Source organism: Heterocephalus glaber, unplaced genomic scaffold (genome assembly GCF_053883595.1).
Source record: "Heterocephalus glaber isolate CG9 unplaced genomic scaffold, H.glaber_assembly_v1.0 deba00001788, whole genome shotgun sequence".
Lineage (NCBI taxonomy): Eukaryota > Metazoa > Chordata > Mammalia > Rodentia > Bathyergidae > Heterocephalus > Heterocephalus glaber.
In genome coordinates, this window is record NW_028258471.1 from 1711628 (window position 1) to 1737325 (window position 25698).

General features: G+C 35.8%; 1 pseudogene; it reads right to left on the minus strand.

Annotated features, from left to right (window-relative positions):
* Positions 1-21186, minus strand: part of LOC101723726 (SEC14-like protein 2) — a 40202-nt pseudogene extending 19016 nt beyond the window's left edge.
* Positions 21187-25698: the final 4512 nt, after the last annotated feature.

The following is a 25698-nucleotide window of genomic DNA, read 5'->3' on the forward strand; positions in this document are numbered from 1 at the left end:
AATTACCACTCAAGAACTAGTAAAAAATCAGCCATTGATGCAGAGAAAAATTAACTTGAACATTTACCTCACACTGCATTTTTATTCATTCTGCTGACATTAAAGGATTTAATTTTTGTTTTGAAAGCTGGCATTAAATCATTTAAAAGTTGCCAGCTGCTTTCTTTTTATATAGAAGTGAAGTAATCAACTCATCTTTGGAGAAGAATTTCTTTGGTTTGCAAAAATCAGCAGAATGGACCTTTTTAATTAAATAAATGTATAGCAAGTATTTACTTGTTGCTTTTGGAGGTAAATGAAGTTTCCAGGAAGCTGATAAATTTGGTTTAGAAGTGTAAGTTGGGTTTATTGGCTTCTTTCTTTCTTTCTTTCTTTCTTTCTTTCTTTCTGGACTGAAAGAGGGAAAATATGTATTTTTGAAATAAGATTTTAGCCTGAACTGTCCTTCCAGAGTACTGTTTATTTTGGAAGTGTATGTGTGTATGTGTATGTGTGTGTGTGTGTGTGTGTGTGTGCATACATGTGTGTTGTCTAAATAATTGCTTTTAAGAGACTGATACACTGGACCATGCCAAGAAGGGAGTTTTTGTGCTGGAGATAGAAACGTGCAAGGAAATCAGTAGGACTGGGCTTAGTAAAACACTGGCTGGGTTCTATTTAAAGCAGAACAACTGAGACCTGGGAAATACACTGCTAATGTTTGTCATGGCTTTGTCTGAGGCATGAGAGCCAGATTACCCTCTGCTTGGATGAGTGCTCCAATTGCCAATTGTTTAATTTTTCTAACTCAGTTAATCTTCATAACAGCCCCATATGAAGGAGAGCATGGATTTAGAGAGGATCTCCCCTTTTTAGGGTCAGTTTTCCAGAGTGTGGAGATGCTTAAAGATTTTCTATTGGTGAAGGTGAGTTGGCTTTTGGGTATTCCAAAAATAACTCCTTCCATTTACTTGTTGGAACCTATACTGTTTTATTCTTGCTGCAGTTGTGCTTTAGAGTTAAGGGAGGGATCATAGTCCATGTTTGGAGAGAAACTGATAGGGCAGAGTTGCATTCAGGAGAAGCAGTTATCAGATGGCCAGAGTATACCACTGAGCTAATCAGTGGTGATAAAGGATCATGAGAGCTGATTTAGGGGAACATGAAAGAGGCCTATGGGAGGGAAATCCTAAAGGAGAAATAGTGTCATAACCTATGGAGTGCAGATACATAGTTTTTGCAATTTGGCTGTTAAAATAAAGGTGATCTTATATAACTCCACATTTGTGTGATCTGTAGACTACTAGGGGCTAATTCACTTATCCTTTATATATTCATTTCACAAATATATATTGGTTGTTCATTACATGTTGAGACTGGGTGAGGCACACAGATACAACGATGACTAACAGAGTCTCTGCCCTCTAGGAGAAAACTATAGGAAGTTAAACTTTAACAAATCAAATGTAAGAAAATAAGAGGAAAAGAGAGGAGAGCAAACAGAAATGAAAAAATTATAAGATTAATATATGTGGCTATATAAACATTTAAAATGTGTATAAAATGAAACAACATAAAAGTACATAAAAAACAAAACATGAAACTAGGAAATTTCTTGTTGTAAATTTGACAGATGAAGTAATGAAATTTTGAATATATTAGTCTTTAGTCAAAGTAAAAGCCGAACACCAAACCCTCTAGAGAATGAAAGAATACTAACAGCATTCAAATAAAGGGAAATAAACATGACTTTAGTGTGTGCATTCAATAGCAATCAAATAAATTCACATTAAAAACAATAATAAAGTAATATCTCCTGATCAACAAATTTTAAAGTATAAGAAAAGATATAAAACTATGAATGATTCTATGGAAAAATAAACAATTAGGCATTGCTATTATCAGTATAAATTGATGGAATACAGTAATTTTGAAAAAATAACAGCATTAAATATTGAGCATAAAAATATAAGTGACCCCGCCCCCACTTTTTCCAGTACTGGGAATTGAACTCAGGACCTTGCACTTACTAGGCAGGCACGGTACCATTGAACTACATCCCCAGCCCCTATAAATTCCCTTTTTCAATTGAGGATTTATTGTAAATCAAAATTTCACTATTGGTAGTACAGTAGTTACCATCTAGAACACTCACTTTATGCCAAGAACTTTTCTAATATATATGATACACACACACACACACACACACACGCACACACACACACATCACACGTATATATTTGTATATATGAATTGATTTAATCTTTACAGCAGGCATATGAAGGAGAAACTTTCATTATCTCCATTTTACAGATGAGGAAAATGAGGTACATGAAGTTTTTAAAAATTACTTAAAATCACAGGGATGGTCAATGGCAGAGCTAGAATTTGAAACTAGATTGTATGATTCAGGGTCTGGGCTCATTATCATTGTACTATACTTCAGTAGAAGAAAAGCTCCATGTGAAAAACCGCCAATTGCATCATCATTTATAATGTAAAAAGAAAAAGATTATGGGAATCTACATCTTCTCTAGTAGAAAAACAGTTAACTACATTATGATTTATTCCTTCAGTAGGTTGTTCAGAACTTTTGTTTTCCCCAGGTGCAATGGTATGGGGCATACACTTAAAAAAAATGTCACATGTCCTTTTTGTGGTCCATGTCCCTTCAAATTTGAGCCATTTGTAAAATTCAGAAGGACCTGTCCCAAATGGATGCCTCACTGTATTCTGCTGCAGTGGTCTGTGGCTCCATGTATTACTCATTTAGGACTGAGTGTTGCTGGAGTGAAAATATAAATATAGGAATATAAAATATAAAATATAAATTTAGGAATATAAATTACCACCTTCCCTGGGTACTTGGGCCACATTTAGTGGACTCATATTTCATTGACCTCATATTTCCATGCTTATTGCTTTATTCAAATAAAATGTTTCATATCTTAATTTAAGCATATCAACATCTTTGTCAACATACTTATTTTAAAAGGCTGTAAAACCTGGACATGGTGGCTCATGCCTGTAATCTCAGCTCTCAGGATGCTGAGGCATGAGGACTCACAGTGGTGAATTCAAGGCTAGCCTGAGCTACAGAGTGGGTTCAAGACCAGCCTGAACTAAAAGAAAAGGCTGTGAAGCTCTATGTAGATTTTTTTGTATTGTTAATGTTAGAAAAAGGGTTTCAAAAAATTAAACAATTTTTTGTTTATGCAGAAATGAAATTGAAACAATGGAGAATAAAGCACATAAATTATGTATTTTACCATAAAGTCCCTTCATACATTTTCTATAAATTATAAAAATGATACATCCTATTTATTAGATATCTACTATGTGCTAGGAACCATGCTAAACTCTCTACATAATTTATTGCTTTTAATCCCCTGTATGTCCATAAAAGTAGGTGTTATTTATTTATTGTCATTTCACAGGTGAAAACATAGAATTTTGGAGAAGCTGAGCATCTGCTGTAGGTCACGCAATTTGTATGTGGAGGAGTCAGGATTTAAACCTAGGTCTGTCTGCATCTAGATAGCAAGTTGTTAATCATATTAACAAATCATATATTAACCATATATTACCAAAGATTATATCTTTTCCTTCCTCTTTTTTTTTGGTACCAGGGATCAAACTCAGGTCCTTGTGGCTGCAAGGCAGGTGGCGGAACCACTGAGCTAAATCCCTGGCCTCCTTCCTCTTTTTTCCCCAAAATAAATTCAGAGTTACTTTCTGTAATATTCAGTTCTATCATGAAGTTCTAACTTTGTGATTACAAATATATTATAACCAGTTGCCTTGGAAGTGAAAAGGATATCATAAGTTAAAACTAGGAATGGCTTTGGGCTGGGGATTTAGCTCAGTGGTTCTGGCGTCTGCCTCGCAAGCACAAGGTCCCAAGTTCAATCCCTGGTACCAAAGACCACCCCCCAAAACTAGGCATGGTTTATAGTATTGACTATGGAGCTCTTTGGAGAGAAACCCGATATGATAAAATAAAAAAGAAAAACAAAGGAATGTAGAAGTAGAATATAGAACACCCTGTCAAAAATTTACATATGTTTCACAAATACGTTTCTCAAAAAGAGATATTGCATACAAGTGTTAATACCATCAGGGAATAAAAATTTGAAATTACTTAAATAAGTACTCATTTCAGCTGCAATTTTTCAGAAATATACCCTTTTTTCTTTCACTGGTTCAATCATACAAACTACACCTGGGATCTCACTCACATAAAAGACTACCATCTAACCAGACTGACACTGGTTCCGCAGCAATAAATTTTACTATATTTGATAGAGTTCAACCATGTGTAGTTTGCAATCTCTCTTATTTTTTCTTTCCTCTTTTATCTTATTCTTGAATTTCAGAATTTAAAAATTTTTTACAAACATAGGAAAAGACATTATTCTGAAGCCATGGTAGCAAGTGGCTACTATAACTGGTTTTAAACCTGTTCAATCAAAGAACAACTTGCCTCAGTAAACACAATTTTACAAGGCAATCACTCATGATCAGTCTCTCACTTCTGAAAGTCAGCCGATCAGGGACAGTCTCACTCCAATAAGCATGTCTTTGAGTATCACCCAAGCAACAAAAATCTCACCCGAGTAACCATACTTCTACAGATGATGTCAACATATTCACATTTATGAAAGCCAACCAGTCCCCAAATTTCATGCTTCCACAAAACACTGTGTAACATCAGCCATTTGTTCTGCTTGAAAAGAATGCCTAACTCACGTCTCTTATAATAAGCAATAAGTTAGCCTTGTCTTTTTATTTTAGATATTGAATAAATGGTCTTTTGACAATTGTGAAGGCTTCACTGAGATTGTTTTGAAGACTCAGTTGGCAGTATTCCAGGGGACCATTAGGCCAACAGGTGCACTCACCAGGCACTTTGTGCCAAGATTCCATTTACCCTTCAGCTATGCTGCCAAGTGAGACAGGCTCAGTAATAATCTGTTCTCTGGTTATTTTCACTGAGTTCCTATTGTCAAATTTATCTTGTTATTCTAAGATTTGTAGCTAATAGGTCTTTGTCTAGGGTTAGGTCTTTGTACAAAGCAGTTAGACCTTTTGGTTTGAAGATGCACCACACAGTAAATAATTAGACCTGAGACTTTGTTCAAGATAACTAGACCTTTTGTTTTGGAGGTAAACCATTTGATAATTTTTAAGCCTTTAACCTGTTTATTTTCCAGTTTCTCACCTTGTTTTTCTTGCTGTATGTCTCTCTGTACATAGTCTTGTTTCATGTGTTTTTATTTTGTCTGAATTTTCCTGTTTCTTTGGAGTGTATGAGGGAGTATCCCATATGGAACATGTGGAAACATAGGCTTGTTAAGTTTCCAACTCAATGAAGCCAACGTTAAGGACTAACCATTGAACAACAGTCAGTTGGTTAAGGGTAGGTCTAGTGATCAACCATAAAACCTGTGTAAAGGCTCCCTTTTATTTGTTAATTCATGAAAGGTTATTTTGTTTTGTCCATAGGTAGAAGTCAAGAATTATCAGATTGTTGTGTGGCCCTTTCAAACACCTATCAACACCTCACATTGTAGATTGACCATAATCACCTTTTTTCCTTGTGTGTTATGGTTTCATTCATGTCACCATCTCATTCTCCTTCTGGAAGAGCTTCAGTTTCCTTTAAGACATATTATAATTCTAATCTTTGCATTTTTCTTGATAAATGGAAAAAAGAACAATTGACTTGGAATAATAATGCTAGGTTCCAATATGTCTGAGTATTTAACATCATTGAGGAAATATGAAAAAATTAGGAGACAAAATACCAAACAGTAAGTACTCTTCTTAATTGGCCGGCTAAAGTTTCAAAAAAGAATTCTAACTCCAAGACAGTCTTTCTCAAAGATGTAGCCTTTTGAAATCTATCTTCTTTTAATTTTTTTTCTACTCAGTTTTACTTCACCTTCTAAATGAACTATTCTTTATACAGGTTTTTGTTTTGATTTTATTGTTCTTTTCAGGAAAATAACAAGTGTATTATAAGATTTCTAGAACATAGGATGAATTAAAAATTCTGGTCCCCAAATTCTGTTCTAGAGCTAATTAAGGATTTTCATCAACTTTCAGAATATAGACAGAAAGTTATTATAAAACTCAATATTTTGTTTCACGCTTGATATCCTTTCAATTCACCTATTAGCCTCTCAGATAGGGGGAAAGCTTAATAAGCATAAAAATAGGAAAGAAAATATTAAATTATACAAAAATTTTAAAATTGCCTTAAAATAGCAATAAAATAAAAATTTAACTATAATAATGAAACTTAAGGGGCTGGGGATTTAGCTCAGTGGTTCCGCTGCCTGCCTTGCAAGCATAAGTACCCGAGTTTGATCCCCAGTACCAAAAAAAAAAAAAAGAAACTTAAGGAAACATTATTTTAAGGGAAAAATTAGAAAAAGTTTCAAATTATAAACAAAAGGAAGAACAAAATAGACTTGAGGAAATATTAAAGAAGCTTGTGAAAAATGTTATTTGTAGATGTCACAAGTAAAATGACAATAGAAAGAATTAATGTCCCATATTGACTATAAACAGAGGAATAATTATCCAGAATCTGTCCATTGATGCTGCTCTAAAAGAGATATTGGACACTTCCACTTCCCTTTACTTCCTTTAAGTTCTGACGGAGACTGATATAGCTTTTTTATTGTAATAACAGCAACTATGTCTACTATATCAATTGTATCTTTTAATCTCTTTATTTAGAACATCAGATTTCACAGAGTACAAATGTAGTCACTTGAAGAACAAAAAGTACTTTTATGTGAATAAAAAAGAGAAAAATTTATATTGAAGTAAAAGTGACCTGTTGTACCTGATAGCAAAAGAAAATAAGAAAACTTGAGTATACACAGTAAATTATGAAAGACTTGAAGATAAATAAGCTTTATTTGCCTTGGTTTATTGAAAGCACTCAAATATTGAAAATTTCTAAAACATTCAAGTCCACTCCAAGTCCTGACTTGTAATTGATATTTTGGAATCATTATCCAAAGGACATTCATTTCTTCTTTGTGGTACAATTTCTTCAAATTTAATAGATAAATAATTTATTTTGCAAACTGCCAGACAAAAATGTATTATGAAAGGATTACTTTTTAAAATCCCAGGGATTTTCTCACACACAGTGAATGTAAAGCTAGGATAATGGATAATAAAGCCTATGTGAGATTCAAGAAATCAATAAAACAAATAAACAATAACAAAAAATTTCCAAAATAATGGTTCCAGAATCCCTCTGGATGGGCAAAAGACTCTGTGGACACAGAGTGTTACGACTTGTGTCTAGATGTCCCCCCAAACCTCAGGCAGTCATAGGTGGGGCTTCTCAGAGGTGGCTGGATCTAGGGTGTATGGTGCTGGGATTAAAGGTGTGTGATTACTAAATTAATCTACTGATTGGTTTTGCATAGCTCTGGGTGTGGATAATGGGAAGGCCCACCTTGGGTGTGGGTGACACCACCTAAAGGGCGGGGAGCCTGGAAGGACATAAAAGGGAGAGGCAGGCTGCTGCTGCTCCTGCTGCAGCTTTGCTACTTTCCTGCCTTCTGCCTTCTGCCTGGCATAAACTGTTTTTCCTCTGCCATGCCACCCTGCCTTGGAGCTAGCCAACTATGGACTGAAACCTCTACAAACTGTGAGCTACAATAAACCTTTTTTACTTTAACTTTGGGTGTCAGATATTTTGACTCAGCAACCAGAAAAATAACTAAGACACAAGGTGATTAATTAGAACAAAGCCCTGAAAAGTCTTTCTAGATGTTACCATCTTTCTTGTTGTTGTTGTTGTTGTTATAAACACGAAACATGCTCTAGCGGTAGTAGCTAACCAATGTGGCACATACTGAAGAAAACTTGCCTATTTAAAGACTATCCTTTAATTCAAAGACAAAACTTAGCTTTCTTGCCCTAGAACAATTATAGGCTTCAATTAAATTACTTAAAACATCTTCTGATCTTGTACAGTGATCTGATGTTATTATATGTAATAACTCCTTATTGCCAGTGAGAAACACTTGGTATTTTAAAATTAGTTAATTATTTAAATTAGTCAATTATGAAATATTGCGACTTTCTTCTGACATTATTATCCATTGGTGAAACACATTTATTCCAGTAATTCTATTCCCCTTACCAATAATAAGACTCTTCTGATTGTATGTCTGTAATTCCATGGCCAGAACAGAGTTTTGGATGGCTTAGCACCAACTTCTGACTTAATATTCTTTTTTTTTTCTTCTGACTTAATATTCTTTATTGCTCCAATCCTATTTGCTGACAATATTGTTTTTTGATGGTCTTATATTTAAAAAATAAGACTAGCAAATAGACCACAGGAATAGATGGCAGAGTCCATAAAGAAACCCTCTTGTATATATATGGTCAAGTGATTTTTGACAAGGGTATAAAAACCATTTAATGGGGAAAAGTCATTCTCTTTACCAAATGATGTTGTGAAAACTGCATATTCATATACAAAAGGATGAAGTCAGTTCCTTATTTTATACCATTTACAAATAACAAGGATAAATTCCTTGAAGTGAGAGCTAAAACTATAAAGCCCTAGAAGCAAACATAGGGAGAAAGTTTCAAGATGTAGGAATTGGCAATGGTTTCTTGGACATTATACCAAAATGACAGAGAATTAAAGCAAAAATAAATAAATGGACTACATCGAACTTAAAAACTTCTATGTATCAAATGACCTAACAGTGAAATGCAATGTATGGGATGGGAGAAAATATTTGTAAATCATATTTTCATAATAAGGTATTAATATCCAGAATATATGAAAAACTCCTGTAACTCAAGAACAATGGAAAATCAAATAATTTGATTAAAAATGGCCAAAGGACTCAAATAAACTTTCATCTAAAGATAAATACAAGTACAAATACAAACCTAGGAGCAGATGGTCAAAATTACTAACCATCAGAAAAAATGTAAATTAAAATCACAAAGAGGTATCACCTCACCTCACATCCAATGGTATGGCTACTATTTTAAAAATCCAAACAAGTGTTGGGGGTATTGTGGAGAAATCAGAACCCTTGTGCATTGTTAATGGGATTGTAAAATGGTACAAAAAATTTGGAAAGCAACTTAAAATCCCTCAAAAAATTGTAAAATACAACTACCATGATTGAACAATTCCACTTCTTGGTATATATATCCAATACTGTACTTGCACACTTACAGTGATAGCAGCACTATTCACAATAGCAGAGAGCTGGAAGCAACCTGAATGTCTATGAATATGAATGGATAAATAAAATGTGATGTGTGTGTACAAAATAATATCATTCACATAGAAGAAATAATATTATTGACATATCATTTAGCCTTAAGAAGGAGTGTTATACACATACAAAAGAATATTTAAAAACAATTTTGTATGCATACAAAATAATATTTTGAAAGAATATTAAAGGAACACTATTCGGTCTTTAAAAAGGAATATTATACACATAAAAGAATATTTGAAAAGAATATTATACTTACACAAAAGAATATTATCCAGACTTTAAAAGGAAAGAAATTTTGTCTTATGCTACAACACAAATGAACCTTGTGGACATCAAGTTAAGTAAAATAAGCCAGACACAAAAAGATAAATATGGTATAAGTCCACTAATATGAGATTGCTGAAATAGTCAATTTCACAGAAACAGAAAGATGGTGGTTTCTACAGTTTGGGGGAGGTGGTGAGTGGGAGACAAGGGGAACTGTTGTTTAACGGATATTGTCTTAGTTACTTTCTCATAGCTGAAATACAATAACACCCACTACTGTAAGAAAGAAAGATTTACTTTGGCTCACAGTTTGTAGAGATTTCAGTCCATAGTTGGCTGGTTCCAAGCCAGGGTGGCATGGCCGAGGAGAAAGAACTCAGGGCATAGAGGTGGGAACCAGAAAAAGATAGACCAAGAGAAGAGGAAGGGAGATATATATACTCTTCTAGGCCGCACCCCCAAGTAACCCACCTTCTCTAACCAGGCTGCAAGACCTAAATCACATTTAGCTCTAAACTCCTCAGTAGACTAATCCACTGGATTAGTATCATGCCCCATTAGTATGCTAATGGATGAATATCACACCACAAATGATCCAATCACTTCCCCAAAGCCCCACCTATGAGAGCATGGGGCTGTGAGGGACATCTAGATATAAACCATAACAAGTATAGAGTGGCTGATATGCAAGATGAATAGTTCTGTTTTACAACATTGTGAATATACCCAACACTACTGAACTGTACACTTAAAAATCAATAAGATGATAATTTATAGGTTATGTACTTTTTACTGTATAAAAAAAGAAAAAAGACCAAGTTTGTTATGCAATAATCAGTACAATCTCCCTTGTAAAATTCAATTCCTTACCAAATTGATCAAATTGTACAAATGACTTATCTGTAGTCTTCTTTTGGGTATTTCTAAATACAAAAATAAAAGAATACATAAAGTAATAGCTGATACACTTTTTAAAACAATTCATTTATTTAAACTATGATGAAAAAAGATATTTATAAATCTTAGGTACACTTTAAAAATAAGCACATAGGGCCGGCGATTTAGCTCAGTGGTTTCGCTGCCTGCTGCGCAAGTGCAAGGTCCCGAGTTCGAGCCTCAGTACCAAAAAAAATAAAAAAATAAAAATAAGCACATTATATTACTACTTGATGTGTTGATATCTAAAATAATTGCACCTAATAAAGATAGGGATAATAAAACAGCTATTATAGAAATTAGTATGCTAAACTGTAGATACTAAATACTTTAGAATACAGTAGAGGTATTTTAACAGACTAGCACACATTAAAATGACTGGATAGGGCCAGGGGTTTAGCTCAGTGGTTCTGCCGCCTACCTCAAAAGCGCAAGGACCCGAGTTCAATCCTGGTACCAAAAAAAGAAAAGACTGGATAAAATCCGTATACAAAGACCTCATATAAACAACGAAACAACAAGATAATAATTAGCCCACGGGGAAATTTATGAATTCCATAATGTATATACAAAGTCTGGATGCCCAAAATTTTAAAAGAATCATCTGGTTAGGAGATCCATGGATATAAAAGCTGGCCAAAGTAGATCTTGTCGCACTGGATGAAGCCTCAAATTGACACTTGCCAGAATTCTCCATGAAACAATCCACTCTGTAGGGACAAAATTTGTCATGATATTAAATACTGACTGGAAAACTTTTCTAGTACAGCAGAGGACATGGCCAGTTCATGCCTAATCTATAACCAGTTAAGCTGAAAATGTTGTAAATGTTAGGCATGAAATAGAACCATGCCCTATGAGATCATCTGAGCATCTATCTCTAAGTGGATTTTATAAAACCTGTATACAAGAAGATTCTCCTATGTCACAGTCTTCACTGCATATTTTTGTGTATGATATTTTTGGTAGTATTTTTCTTCTTTATTGCCTGAAGGTATTTCATTTCTGGCCGGGGATTTAGCTCAGCGGTTCTGGCGCCTGCCGCGCATGTGCAAGGTCCCGAGTTCGATCCCCGGTACCAAAAATAAAAGGTATTTCATTTCTGAATTAGTTCTATTGCATTCTCCCTATTAGTAATGACACATCTAAGTCTAGACTAAGAGTTAGTAGACTGGCTTACAGACTACATCTGGCCTGCTGCATCTTTTTGTAAATAAAATTTTATTGGAACACATCCAGAGCCATTAAAAAAAAAGCATATTAGCTACAGCTGCTTTTGTACTACAACAGCAGAGTTGAGAAAGAATATATGGCCCATGAAGCCAAAAATATTTAATATCTACCTTTTTACAGAGAAAGTTTGCTGACTCGTGATCTAGACAATTATCATAACTCTATAACTCAGCTCTTTCAACCTATTTTTAGTTTAGCCATTTTAATGAGTAATGTAAAGCTATGTTGCTCTAATTTCACCAATAGTGGTACTTTTTGCATACAATGATACATAGATGAAGTAAAATGTCCCTGTACCAGGGAAATTACAAAATGTAAAGACTAGTTAACTATATGCTACATAATATTCATAGACAATATATCACAACTCCACCAAACTGGAATTATCTCTTGTACAGTTTTTTGCTTTTTTTCCTCTAAAGGGATCAGACTCTTCATTGTCAGTGCAGGACCAAGGCTAATTATTCTGTTAAGCTTAGGTAGACCGTTCCTAGGTGTTAGTCTTCTAATGATTCTCACCTCTTGAGTACAAGCCCCTGTACACTGTAGCCCTCCCACATGGTGCCAGGATTGGCCTGTGTGACCAACAGAATATGACAATGGTGATAGCATGTTACCTCCACTGTTAGAATATAAAAGATACTGCATTTTCTGTCTGCTGTCTCCCATGTCAATCCCTGTAGGGGAAGTTAGCTGCTATTTTGTGAATGGCCCTATGGAGAAGCTCATGTGGTGGGAACTGAGACATTCTGAAAACAGCCCTGAGGAATCAAGGCCTCCAGTCAGCAGCCAACTGGGTGAGCCTTCTGGGAAATAGATCTTACACCCTCATGGAAGCCTTCTGAGAGCTGCAGCCTTAGCTGACATCTTGGCTACAACTTCATGAGAGATACGAATTTAGATCAACCCCAGGTACACTGCTTCCAGGTTCTTGACCCTTGGAAACTGTGAGACATTATTCTTATTTTTCAAGCTACAAAATTTGAGTTATTCATTATAGTGCAATACATGACTAAAACAAATACCCAATACACCCAAATGGATTATATCTCCTTTCAAACAGTAGAAAAAATACAAAACTTTTTATGGGGACAGAATTCTGAGAATAATGATCATATTCACAGAAATAAAACTACTGGAGGCCTTGATCAAAACTGTGCTCCAGGGGCCAGGGATTTAGCTCAGTCATTCCACCACCTTCCCCGCAAACGCAAGGACCGGAGTTCTATCCCCAGTACCAAAAAAATTGTGCTCCATTACTTTGGCTGACATAGTAAATAATACAGCTCAATCCATGAGACATAAACCAGTTTAAATTCCTTAAACCAAGTATGTACTTATAGGTAACAGAATGGCCTAGGAGTTTTCCTTTGGTCAACCAGCGAAGATTTTTTTTCTTTTACCATTGCTAACACTGTATATCATATCTAAGCACTACAAGTAAATTGGAATAATACATATCTAAAGTGAAAAAGAAAAGGCAGCCTTGGTATCTAACATAGACTTGGGAAATCTTTGAGCTTGTTTTTCATAATCAGGTCTGGGAAATTGGGGGCCATGGTTCTGAAATGTGTTCTAGGGGCTTCAGGTTGCGCTTAGTTGTCTGACTCCTTCAATATCTATTTTGCAGTCTTAAGTGTGGCTTTTGTGCAGCCACGCTCTGATAGACAATTCAGCAAGTGATTTAAAGAAAAACCAAAGTAAAATCATGCTGATAGACATGTAAACTAAAATCAAATCTTCACCAACAAAATCTTATCTTCAAGGAAAACAACAACAATGGTAAAGATTTTCTCAGCACTTAATCTATTTTACAGCATCAATTGAATGAACACCAATAGGAAGGATCAGAAATAAGGAAGTTCCCATAAATGTAAGAAAAGATTGATTTTTTTTTTTTTGTAGCAATGGGAACAAGTAACCAGAAGAACCAGTTTTAAACCCATTCAGTCAGTAAAAAATAACTTGCCTCAGTAAGCTCCTTACTCGAGAGAATCAGCCCATCAGGGACAGTCTCACTCCAATAAACACACTTCTGACTGCCAGCTAATCAATGACAGTCTTACCTGAGTAATCATGCTTCTCCAGGTGATGTCAACCCATGTCCACCCCGAAAGTGCATTCCTGACTCTCCATGCTTCTCCCAAACAAAAACCTTACATGAAGCTATGCTTGGAGAGACAATATCTACCAGTGTAGCCCTCCCTTACTATAATAAGCAATATATTCAACATTGTCTTTTTATTTCAGGTATAGAGTGGTGGTCTCATCATCCTTGGGAAGACTCTGGGTTCTTTTATCATTTTTAAATCTCCTTCTACATTTTAGTTCTAATAGTGATAGTAATGCTGTTGCTGCTGTTGCAGACTTGTTAACTTCCACTTATGGTGTGCCACACACTGTGGTAACGGCTTTAAAACATGACAGAAACTGAGGGCTTCCAGTTATATCTGCTACTGGAACTACTTAGATTTTCAGGTATCACTCAGACCTGAAGTTATTAGCCTTGGCTTATTCATTGTAGTCATTTGTCTGTTTGCCTTCAAATTCATTCCTCACCCTTTCCCTTTCTCAAAAGGCTACTCCTCAGGTGGTTTGCAGGCTTTTCTGTCAGCTAGCTTCTAGATCAGTCCTGCTAATGGGAATCTGGAGGAGGGGAAGGTAGAGAGGGAGAAGAGAGGATATTTCTCCTTTCTGCTTCTGGAGGTGGCTTGAGCAATACCTATGTTTTCTTCCATTGCTGCAGATCTTTTGAGCATACCTTCTTTTTTGGTGGGACAGGCACGATGGTGTAGGTATCCAGGCTAGCTTGCCTTCCTTTTTGGAGTCTCAGCTTTTACATCACTCATTATTAAGTTCCTTTTGTTTGAAACACCTAGAGTGCTTTCTGATTTCCTGGACCACTGATAATAATTAGCATGAACAGATGGTAGAAATTGTACCAGATAGAACTTGAGATTTTGTCCCAAGTCTGCCTCTAAATCATTTGGAAACGAACACAGTTGGGTGCTTCAGTTTTGCTTTAAGTCTTCACAGCACCCTGACCACTTGGAACCTTCTAAAATGTTTGAAAGAATGATTCAACATGTATAAAGGTTATAATTTTTCTTTTTTCTCATATAAGAGTTAAAATGGCCTTAAAATGAAAGGCAGAGCTCTTTTTCAAGAAAGGAGGAAAAATGTTGTTATAGGTGTTTTAAATAATATTTTTCCTTTTGATATATCTCACTACTTCTAAAATACAATAGAGATAATAGTGATATACAAGTAACAAGAACTTACAGAGTACAACAAATTTTGGGTGTCATAAGTTTATATAACAATAAAGATTAATACATTATTAATGTTTTATCTTGATAAGTTGTAACATTTTTCAGGATTTTCTACAAATTCACCTAATAGGTCATTAAAATTTAAATTCTGGGCAATTTTATTTTCAACTGATACAATAGAAAGTGACATAGTTGTTCTTGGAAAATGACAGGTTGCAAATAAGTTTTGAGAATTTTAAATTTTCACGAAGATCTTTCTGTTGATACAGCTGTTAGTGGAGCTGTTGAGAGTATTTTATAACTTGTGATGAGAGTTTCTGATGAATTATTTTGCAATAAAAATTTTAGTACATGTGGAGCTGATGATTCGTGTGGAACAATTTTTCTAAAAACATTTAATTTTTCATATCAATCAGTTTTGTATAAAACTAAATTTAATTTTAAATGTAAATTTATACAATGGAATTTTAATGTTTCCTTTGACATTTTCTGTAACTCATGGAGGCTGTACAAGAAACTAAATGTGGCTTCATAATTTGTATAAAATTCAAAATGCTATCTTATGCATTCTACCAATGTATTTTTGATTGTAAGGAAAATTTTATTTAAAATTATCTTCCTTATTAATAATTTGGTCATCTGAAACTTCATATTCACATAGTGTACTTTTTCATCAAATGTCATAATCTTTATATTTATTTTCTATTTTAAGCCTGAGGCTATGTGCTTTGCAATGTTGAAGTAGTTTTCAAAAACTAAGAGTCTAAACTCTTTAATAATTCCTGTTGCAGTTTCTTGCAATGACCATGTTTGCACTTTCACTTCACAGTAATTTAGTCAGTCCGCAGCCCATGTTCCAACAGTTCCTGTGGTGCCTCAGGCCAGAGTTAATATTTGTGCCACTCGCCCAAGGTTGGGCTCCAGGGACTGATGGGCAAGCCAGCCTCCTCTCAAGGGCCCCAGGAATGTCACACCCAGAACCCATTCCCTCTCCAATGGCTGCAGTCACTCTCTCCCCATCACTGTGCCACCAATCTGGACAAAGGTCCAAGCCCAGCAGCCTTGGTCAGATAAATATAATCTCTTTGGGTACTGAAGACCTTGAAAGATGAGCAGAATACTGCAGAAGAAGAGCAAAGGATGTTTATCTTCTTTATAAAATTATGTAAGATATCTTTGCAGCCTCAAATGTGAGGAACTTCTGTAGCTGAGACTTGGTGGCACCAGTAAGTCTAAAATCAGGGGCACAGACACAGAGATACAGATGTCCAGAAAAAACCCCAAAACAAACCCTTAGCATTGCCAAGGAGCCCATGAAAATAAGCACAGTTGTAATTAGTATTATAGGTGACTGTGAATCTTTCAGAATGGTGTGACATGAAGATTCGTGTGCTTGATCCAACTATCCAGAGATGAATTTTTGCACAGAATGTAGAAATGAGTGAATTTGTACTGACCAAATTATGTACTTCCTTCAGGCCATGGTGTCCTTCATTTTGAAATATCTGATCACCTTGAAGAACCTTGAGGAATTAACTCACGTGCATGCATGCGTGTAATCTTTACCACTTCCTGAAGATTCCACATGATTCATTTACTGTGGGTGTGAAATACATCATACTACTTTTTACAGTGGTACAATTAAAACACTTTGTTATGGAAAATTTCAAACATAATAAAAAAATGAAGAGAATAGTGTGATGATCTTAGGTTTCATGAACTCAGCTTCAATCATTTTATGACTGAGCTTTATCTGTATCTTTGCCTGCTTCCTTTACTCCTTGATTATTTTGGAACAAACCCAAACATCATTTCATTTTATCTGCAAATATTTCAATGTGCATCTTTAAAAGATTAGGTAATATTTCACTTAAAGATTGAACAATAACTTAATATTATAAAATTATTTTTAAGTTCTTCCAATTATCACAGTTTTAAAAAATTTGTTTGAATCACAATCCAAACAAAACCCACATACTATCACTAGTTGGTATGACTCTTTAGTCTCTTTTTAACAAATAGTTGTCCCACCTCCTTTTTTTTTTCTTTGCAATTTATTTGTTGAAGAAACAGATTAATTATTCATGGTCTGGATTTTATTTCTTGCATTCTGCTGTGTTATCCTGCCTGCCCCTTCCAAATTCAGGTACTGAATTTCTAACCCCTTAGGAGATAGCATTAGGAAGTAAGGCCTTGGAGGAGTGATCATATGATAGGGGTAGAGCCCTCATGAATGTGATTAATGTCCTTATCAAAGAGGCTCGCTGGAGACCCCTGTTCCTTCTACCTTGTGAGGACATGGTAAAAAGATAGCTATACATAAACCAGCAAGCAGACCCTCACCAGACATCACATTGGTCAGTGGCTTGATGTTGAACCTCTCAGCTTCCAAAACAGTGAGAAACACTTTTCTGATGTTCATAAGCCACCAGCTTAATGCATTTTGTTATAATATAGTAGTCCAAATGGACTAAGACATATTCCTTAGACATTATTTAGTATGTTGTGTTTTCCCTTATATTTCTATAACTTGTTCTTTGTGTTTCTGTAGGCTTGAGAGATTTATGTATTTGATTTTTTTTTTTTTTTTTGCCATGGGGCTACTTTAAATGTGGCCTTATGTGTTTCTGTCTAGATGAAATAATATTCCTTTTTTATGCTAGCAAGTGTTATGGCTTGTATTTAGATGTCCCATCAAAGCCTCAGACTTTCTCAGAGGTGGCTGAATCTAGAGTGTGTGATTGATTCATGGTGGGGCTAGGCCTGAGGGCACTAGGATTAAAGGTGTGAGTGCTATCTGCCATAAGTAGTATGAATAAGATAAAAGAGGCAGGAAGAAGCTGTTAAGGTCCCTTGTTGCTTTTGCTACTTGGTGCTTCTCCTCTACGATGCCTGTTTGCCATTCCTTCCTTGGAGCCAGCCAATTATGGACTGAAACCTCTACAAACTGTAAGCTAAATAAACCTTTTCCTCTTTAACTTTGAGTGTCAGGTATTTTGTCTTAACAATGAGAGAAAAGTAACTAATACTGCAACCGTTAAATATTTTCTCAGATCCATGATTTCTTGAAGGTTTACAAAGTGGTTATATTTTAATTGTATTATTATTTATTAGCCAGATCATTTCTATAAAGAGAAGATTTTCTGTATAAAAGATGGTTTTTATAGGTGAGCGTGGTGATGCATACCTATAATCTCAGAACTTGGAGAGGCTGAAGCAGGAGAATCTCAAATAGAAACTTGGCCTAGGCAATTTTGTGAGACCCTGTCTCAAAATACAAAATAAAAAAGGGCTGGGGATGTAGCTCATTGCTAAGGCCCTGGGTTCAATCCTTAGTACTGAAAAGAAAAAAGAAAAAGATAGTTGTTGTATAGTGTGCATAAAAAATAAGACCTACTTGATTTTTTTTCTTTATTTTCCAGGTTTTCAAAATAATGAATTGTTTTTTAGTATCCTAAAAATGTGATCAATGATTTTCTTAGAGTATAATTATGAATTCACAGATTTAAACTTATTTGGTGTGTTTTACTCCTTATGAACACTCCGTTTGTCTCATCTTTGGCAGTGAGAGGATCATCAAATTGGTTCCTGAGTCCTTTTTATAGATCCCATTAGTTTTTTATAATTTCCTTGCTTTTTGGAATAATGTGATATACTAGCTTCATCTGGCACATTTTCTTTCACAGGTCTGGAATCCTCTGTTTCTCTGAGGTATTTTGTTGTTGTTGTTTTGTTTTGTTTTGGCAGGGGGATAGGAACTGCAATCGAGTTTCTAGGTTTTTTTCAGTGGACAGAGATAGAAATTTAAAAGAAAATACATGATGAATTCAGACTGATATAATTCAAACTCAAGATGACAAGGTTCTTATTCAGTGTTTCCCATACTATGTTATCTGTAACTCCTTTCTCCATTCCAAAATTGGTTGGTTCCCAAGGATGCCAACATAATTATTCATTTGCTTTCTTTTACAAAACATACCTCCCAAGATAACAGCATCAGTACTATACTAACAGCATTCTTATTGAAAACAATTTATGATTATTAATATAGTTCTTTTTGTCTTTAGGGTCTATCCTAAGATTGTACAATCGAATTATTTATTTTGTTGCAATGTTACTTTAAAACCTGTGATTTATTTTTAATTTGTTTTAATTTTATTTTTGATTTGTTTTTGTTTTGTGGAAATTAATTTTAAATTTTATCTGTTATGTAATTGCTTAAAATATTTACGTGTCTAAACTATTTGGAACAATAGAACTATTGCCTCTAATTCCATTCTATTTTCTCCCTCTCTCACAGAGGGAGAATTTATTAAATTAATAAATTTATTGGTTTGTTTTAGTGTTCCAATTTTCATTTTCTGTATTATAGGGTCTTAAAAGATACATTATATATAATTGGTCAGTGTTATGGTTTGTGTCTAGATGTCCCCCCAAAGCCTCATGCAGTCATAGGTGGGGCTTTTCACAGGTGGCTGGATCTAGAGTAGGTGGTGCTGGGATCAAAGGTGTGTGATTACTAAATCAGTCCACTGATTGGTTTGGCATAGTTCTGGCTTAAGGGTGTGAGTGCTAAACCTGCCCTAGGGTGCATAAGCTATAAGGGACAGAAGGGCTAATGTGCTCTCACCTGTCTGCTTGCCGTGGACTATTTCTCCTCTGTGAAGACCCTGTGGCATGCCACCCTGCCTTGGAGCCAGCCAACTATGGACTAATACCTACCTATAAAACCTGTGAGCTAAATAAACCTTTCCTCCTTTAACTTTCGGTGTCAGGTATTTTGTTTCAGCAACAAGAAAAGTAACTAAGACAGTCAGAGTCATTAGCAAACTAAGTAATTGACAGCCTGAAGTTTAGAGTTTGAGGTGAGAAGGGAAGGGGATGGAGGTAGGTGTTGGGCTTCTGAGAGTCATAGCAATGATGGTTATGACAAGGAGATTGAAGAAAATATGCTGTTTGTTTCTTGAATATACCAGAGAAAAAATTATGTATACCAGGGTAGATAGTAGGAAGGCAGAGTGAAGATTCCTTCATTCGTCATTGTTGAGGATTTAATTTTTTAAAAATAGAGATATGGGGAAAACTAATCAGGTTTCAAAGAAGATCCAATTTCATCATCAGGGTGCTATTCATTTATGATTTAGTTCAGTTCTCTGATATACTGAAGATAGTCACAATACTGACAAAGGCACATTGCATTGTATTTTGTGGACGCATTTATACCTGAATCTATTTCAGTTGAATACATTCCAGCTAAAACAGCACAACTAATCTATTTAAAATACTTTATGAGGTGGCGTGAAGATACAGATACCTAAAAGATACAGTTTTGACTTTTTTAAGCCAGTGAAGAGTAATGAAAGACATACAGCATGAAATACAGTTGTAGCAAGTAAGAGCGATATTGGAAATAAGGCAAATGGTTTTGAAAACTCAGAAGACACACTGATTTGGGATAAGGTCCATCAGGCAATGTTTCAGTCCAGTTGTAAAGTTCTATAGTGTTTTGTTTCATTAGGTGGGTCTTGGGTAAGAATTCAACAGATAGAGAGGTAAGGAGAAAGGATCCCAGGAAGGAGGAGACAGGTGACCTAGTGAGTGTGTGTGTGTGCTTGTGGGACTCATTCATTCATGGCTGTTCTCATTGGAATCATTTTTAAGACCAGGACTTGGGCCAAAACAACTCTATTTGCTTAGAAATGCTTGATGATTTGCTAGAACCAACCACTGTGTTCTAAGTGGAACATTTTTAAGTAAAGAGACATATTTACTCCAATAGACTTACCTTATCTAGAGTGTGCTGATTAATTTTCTGAGTCAACTTGATTAACCACAGGATACCCAAATTAAACATTATTTCTGAGTGTGTCTGGGAAGGTGTTTCTCCAGGAGAGTAGAGTCTAAACTGGAGTATGCAGTAAAGTGACAGCCCTCCTTAATGACTATGGGCCTCATCTAATCGTTCTAGAAGTCCCAGATACAATAAAAAGTGCAGGAAAGGGGAATTGGCCCCTGTTTTCTTCCTTCCTGCCCACTTGGGCTGGGATATCTGTCTTCTCTGATCCTTGGACTAGGATTTACCCATTGGCTCCTCTAGTTCTCAGGCCTTTGGACTCGGACTGGAACCACAGCATCAGCTTTCCTGGGTCTTCAGCTTGCAGATGGCAGATCATGGGACCTTTCAGCTTCCCTAGTATGAGATAGTTCCTCATAATCGCAATCTCTTTCTCTTCCTGGTTCTTTTTCTCAGGAGAACCATGACCATATAGTTAACAACTAATTTTTTTTTTTAACAAGCACTGCCTGTGAAAAAGGTAAAAACAATCCTCTTTAAAATCCTGTTGAGCTGGGGATTTAGCTCAGTGGTTCTGCTGCCTGCCTCAGAAGTGCAAGGTCCGGAGTTCAATCCGTGGTACCAAAAAAAAAATCTTGTTATTTTACAAAAATCTTAGTTGCTGTTTTCACAGTTCTAAAAGTAGAATAGTCAGGTGAAGTGGGGAAAATTGTTCTCAGTTGTTCTAAATGGTTCTAAGGCACCATCCATTATATTGCTGCTATTACTTTTGCTGTGTACTTATTAGGTTGGGAAGGGAATAAAACATTTTCTTGGATACTATATTAAACAAAAGAGAAAATGTCATCAAACTTAAGATGCCACTGACTGGAAGGTGTATTGTTATTTTAAGTACTATTAAGAAAGAAAAAATCTGGCCATTAAACTGAGGCAAATAAAAAACATCATTCCTATTTCAGAGATATTAAAAGATGAAAGTAGGCTGGCTGGCGATTTAGCTCAGTGGTTCTGCCGCCTGCCTCACAAGCCTAAGGTCCCAAGTTTGATCCTCAGTACCAAAAAAAAAGGTGAAAATAAATGTACATTTTTAGAATCAATTATGTATGATGTTTATTGACTATCTACCATATAGCTCTGTTTTTGAACATTGTAAAACAGTAACTTAATTAATTCTTTAAAAAATCTAGTGACGTGGTATTCCTGCCCCTATTTCACAGGTGAGGGAAATGAGGCACAAAACCTAAAATATTAGCTAAAGATGTCACAGCTAGAAAGTGGAACAAGCTTCTTATATCTTTGTTTTCTCAAAAGCCTTTTTCTTTTTTGAAACAGCAGTCATTATTTATTATCTCTAGCAGTTATAGTTGGTCAGGAATTTTGGTTAGTTCAATGAGGTGGGGCTTCTGGATCTGGGGTCTCTGAGGTTGTAGTCAGACATCACCTGGGGCTGGGTTGTTGGAAGGCTTCACTGGCGCTGGAGTATTGGGTGTCACACTCACGTGAATGGCTAGTGGGTGCTGGCTCTTGGCTGAGGGTCTTAATTCTTGGTCTCCTCAGGGCCTCTCAAGTATCTGACACATAGTGTTTGAGTTCACCCAGAATGAGTGATCTGAGAGGCCAAGGTGGAATATGCTATACCATTCATGATCCATTCTTGAAGGACATGCTTTCTGGCTTTTCTGTTCTTTTCTGTGATTCTCCAGTCAAGCTGTGACACTCCAGTCAAGCTTAACCAATTTTGACACTCGAGTATTTGCAGCAGGTGACCTGTTTGCAGCATGGGCACTTTTTGTTTGTGGCAAACACTTACAGGGTCTCAATGGTAAGGCAAAGCCTCATCCTGCCCCAACTCAGATAGGCTGGGGCCTTGACTCCACCACTATGTCCAGTGCGCATTGGACAATTCTTGCTACTTTCTGAACCCTCCCTTCTGAGTTTAAATTCTCTGCAGGCTCTTATTAGTTGGTTAGCCATAGAATAAGTCACTTAAACTATGCTATCATATCCTCAGTTTCCTTGAGAATAAAGTGGAAATAATATTGAATTTATAGATTGTGAGAATTCAGTAACACAAGATGATTGCAAGTTAGTCTCAATAAAAACTACTTTTTCTTTCAGCCGCCTGGGTCAAGTTTAAGTGGTATTCCTATAATTAGACCATATCTACCCTCCTCCTACCTTAATAAAGCAATAATGATCATAATTTATATCTGACCTACAGTTTCCTAAAAATTGCTATATTCATTATCCTATTACCTCAGCCAATTTTTCTAATTATTGAAATAGATGACAAAATATTCTTTAAATTTCTGTAACATTTAATAACAATTTATATTACCAAAATATGTATCATAAAATTTCCCATTGCATACAGGCAACAAAAAGTGTCATTTTGACAGGAAAATCTAAACTTGTCTAAGTTTGCATATTTAAACCAAAGGAGAGATATTGGGAAATGACAATTGAAGACAAATTGAATTGTAATATTGGAATGTAATGAGTCATTCAATTATTACTTGAATATGTTAATGAAAATCTTTTTGAGTATATATTTGAATATCAATGATTCTTGACTGTCCAAAACTTGCTTTCCTTGGTTTTCAGACATATAAGCTCCAGCTTATGTGTCTAACTTCCCTGAAAAAGTTTCTGGCTAAGGGACACTGTGTTTAATAGTAGTAGAAGGCAAAAGTGGCTTTTAATAAGACAGTTCTTTATTACTTTTAAATTGCTCTAGGTTATTTCCAGTCTAAACTACTGAAGCATATGCTTAGGGAAAAGCTAAATGTACCTAACACATGATCTACCTGAGAGCAGAAATGTGAGGAAATGAGATAGTCAACTGGTGAACATTTGTCTCTGGGGTGAAACTTTCCTTTGTTTTAAGATAGATCACATGAGTGAATCCTTTTAGTAATGTTTTTGCAAGGCAAACACCTCTGCATTTTTCTCAGGGATGCCCAGCATGTAGGGTAATAACCACAAATGCAAAAGCTTCAGAATAAGATATTGTCTATTTAATAATGTAAATATACCATATTAGCAACTTAATGAAAACATTCACCTACATCTGGATTTAGGCTGTCTTTTTGCCTGAAAGTGATTGCATTGGGGGAATTATATGTCTTTCCATCCAAGAAGCATGCATTTGAGATTGGGAACCATGGCAGGGAAGTCATTTAGACCAGGACTTTCCTGCCTCTCAAGACAAGTGGATGTTAGTGTCAAGGATGTAGAACAGCTCGGATGCAGCCCTGGGTGGACTGGACCATTGATGTGCTGTACAGCAGTTAGGATGGAACAATCCTGCTTTGGGTAAGTGTTAAGGACTTGAGTGACTGTCCCAGGTATCTTTAGGATGAGAACAGCATTACCTTGAAGGAAATCGATGCTCATGCATCTGCCATCCTGAGGAAGGAAAGAGATGGGCCTTGGACAGTGGAAAGAAGGGCTCCTTCTCTAGGGGAGGGAGAGACTTTCATTAGGAGAGAACTTGTCGTAGCTGGAGAAGTCACCTTGTGTTTGGGCTGTGTCTCTCAGAGTAATCACCTTTAGTTATAGCAATGGCTGCTTTCTAGATGTAGTCTGCTCTCTTTAGTTCTTTAGTGAAGCCTTGTTTAAAGCAACTGTCTCTTCCTAGATGTAGCCTGGGACACTAATGGAGGAGTCTATGTCCATGCTTGAGACTAAAATGAAATGCAGAAAGCAGAAAGAGCCTGGGATAAGTGGATAGGTATGAGGGAAGATGCTGTGCAGCAAGTAGAGCAATGATCCAGAAAGAGCCCTTTGGCCCGGGCCTCTGAGGATTCTTGTCATCATTCTTCAGTATTATAGTTTAGGCCTTATGTGTCCCCAAAGACCCCTGTGGTAAAGGCTCCATCACCAGCCTGTAGTGCTATTGGGAGGAAGTGAAACCTCTAAGATGTAGGGTCAAGGGGGAGGAATTTAGGTAATTGGGGACATCCTCTTGAAGGGATTATTGGGATTACTGTCTCTTCAGCACTACCTCTATTTTTCCCTTCCTTGCTACCATGATGTGAGCAGCTTTGCTCCACCATGAACTCCTTATGATATGCTACTCAGAATGGAATCAACCAACCATGGACTGAGCCTCTGAACCATGAGCCAAAATATATCTTTCCTCTTTAAAAGCTGATTATCTCAGGTATTTTGTTAAAGTTATGGAAAGCTGATTAACACATGTAGGTTTTCACTACTATACTTGAGGGTTTAACACAGAAAAAGAAGAGATTTTCTGCTTTTAAAGGGATATGGGTCATGTTATTGTCATTGGACATTAAAGAGTAGGTTGACCTTTGAAAGAAGTTGAGGGAATAGCTGAGGAGCACATTGTTTATATGAGTATATAGTAATAACAGCTAACATTTTTTGAATGCTTACATTGTGTCTAACAGGGAATTTAAAACTTTATATGGATTATCTCATTCAGTGCTTTGGTTATGCCCATTTTTCAGTTGAGGACAATCAAATTTAGATTATGTGATTTCCCTCAAGTTCCACTGCAGAGCCAGGATGTGAAGTCAGAGGGACTGGCCCAGAGACAGTGTATGCAGGTATTAGAATGTTCTCATTTATTGCCCACTTTAAAAACAAAGCTATGAGCTTCCTTAAGATAGTACTGTGTCTGTCTCTTATCTCTGTATCCCTATCTTTTAGTACAGTGCCAGGCACATAGTGTTTGGGAAATGTTTACAGAAAGGATGAATGAAAGATAGCCTAAGGAAAATTTCACACAATACACCAAAGCTCTTCTTTCAGTTTATGAATGAATAGGATAAAATATTCAATTCTGCTTGGCACATAATAATTAATAAATGTTAACAATTACTATTATTGTTAGAAATAAAATATATTTATTTAAAAGAACAATTGTACTTGCATATGTATGCATCATATACTTTAATTTTTT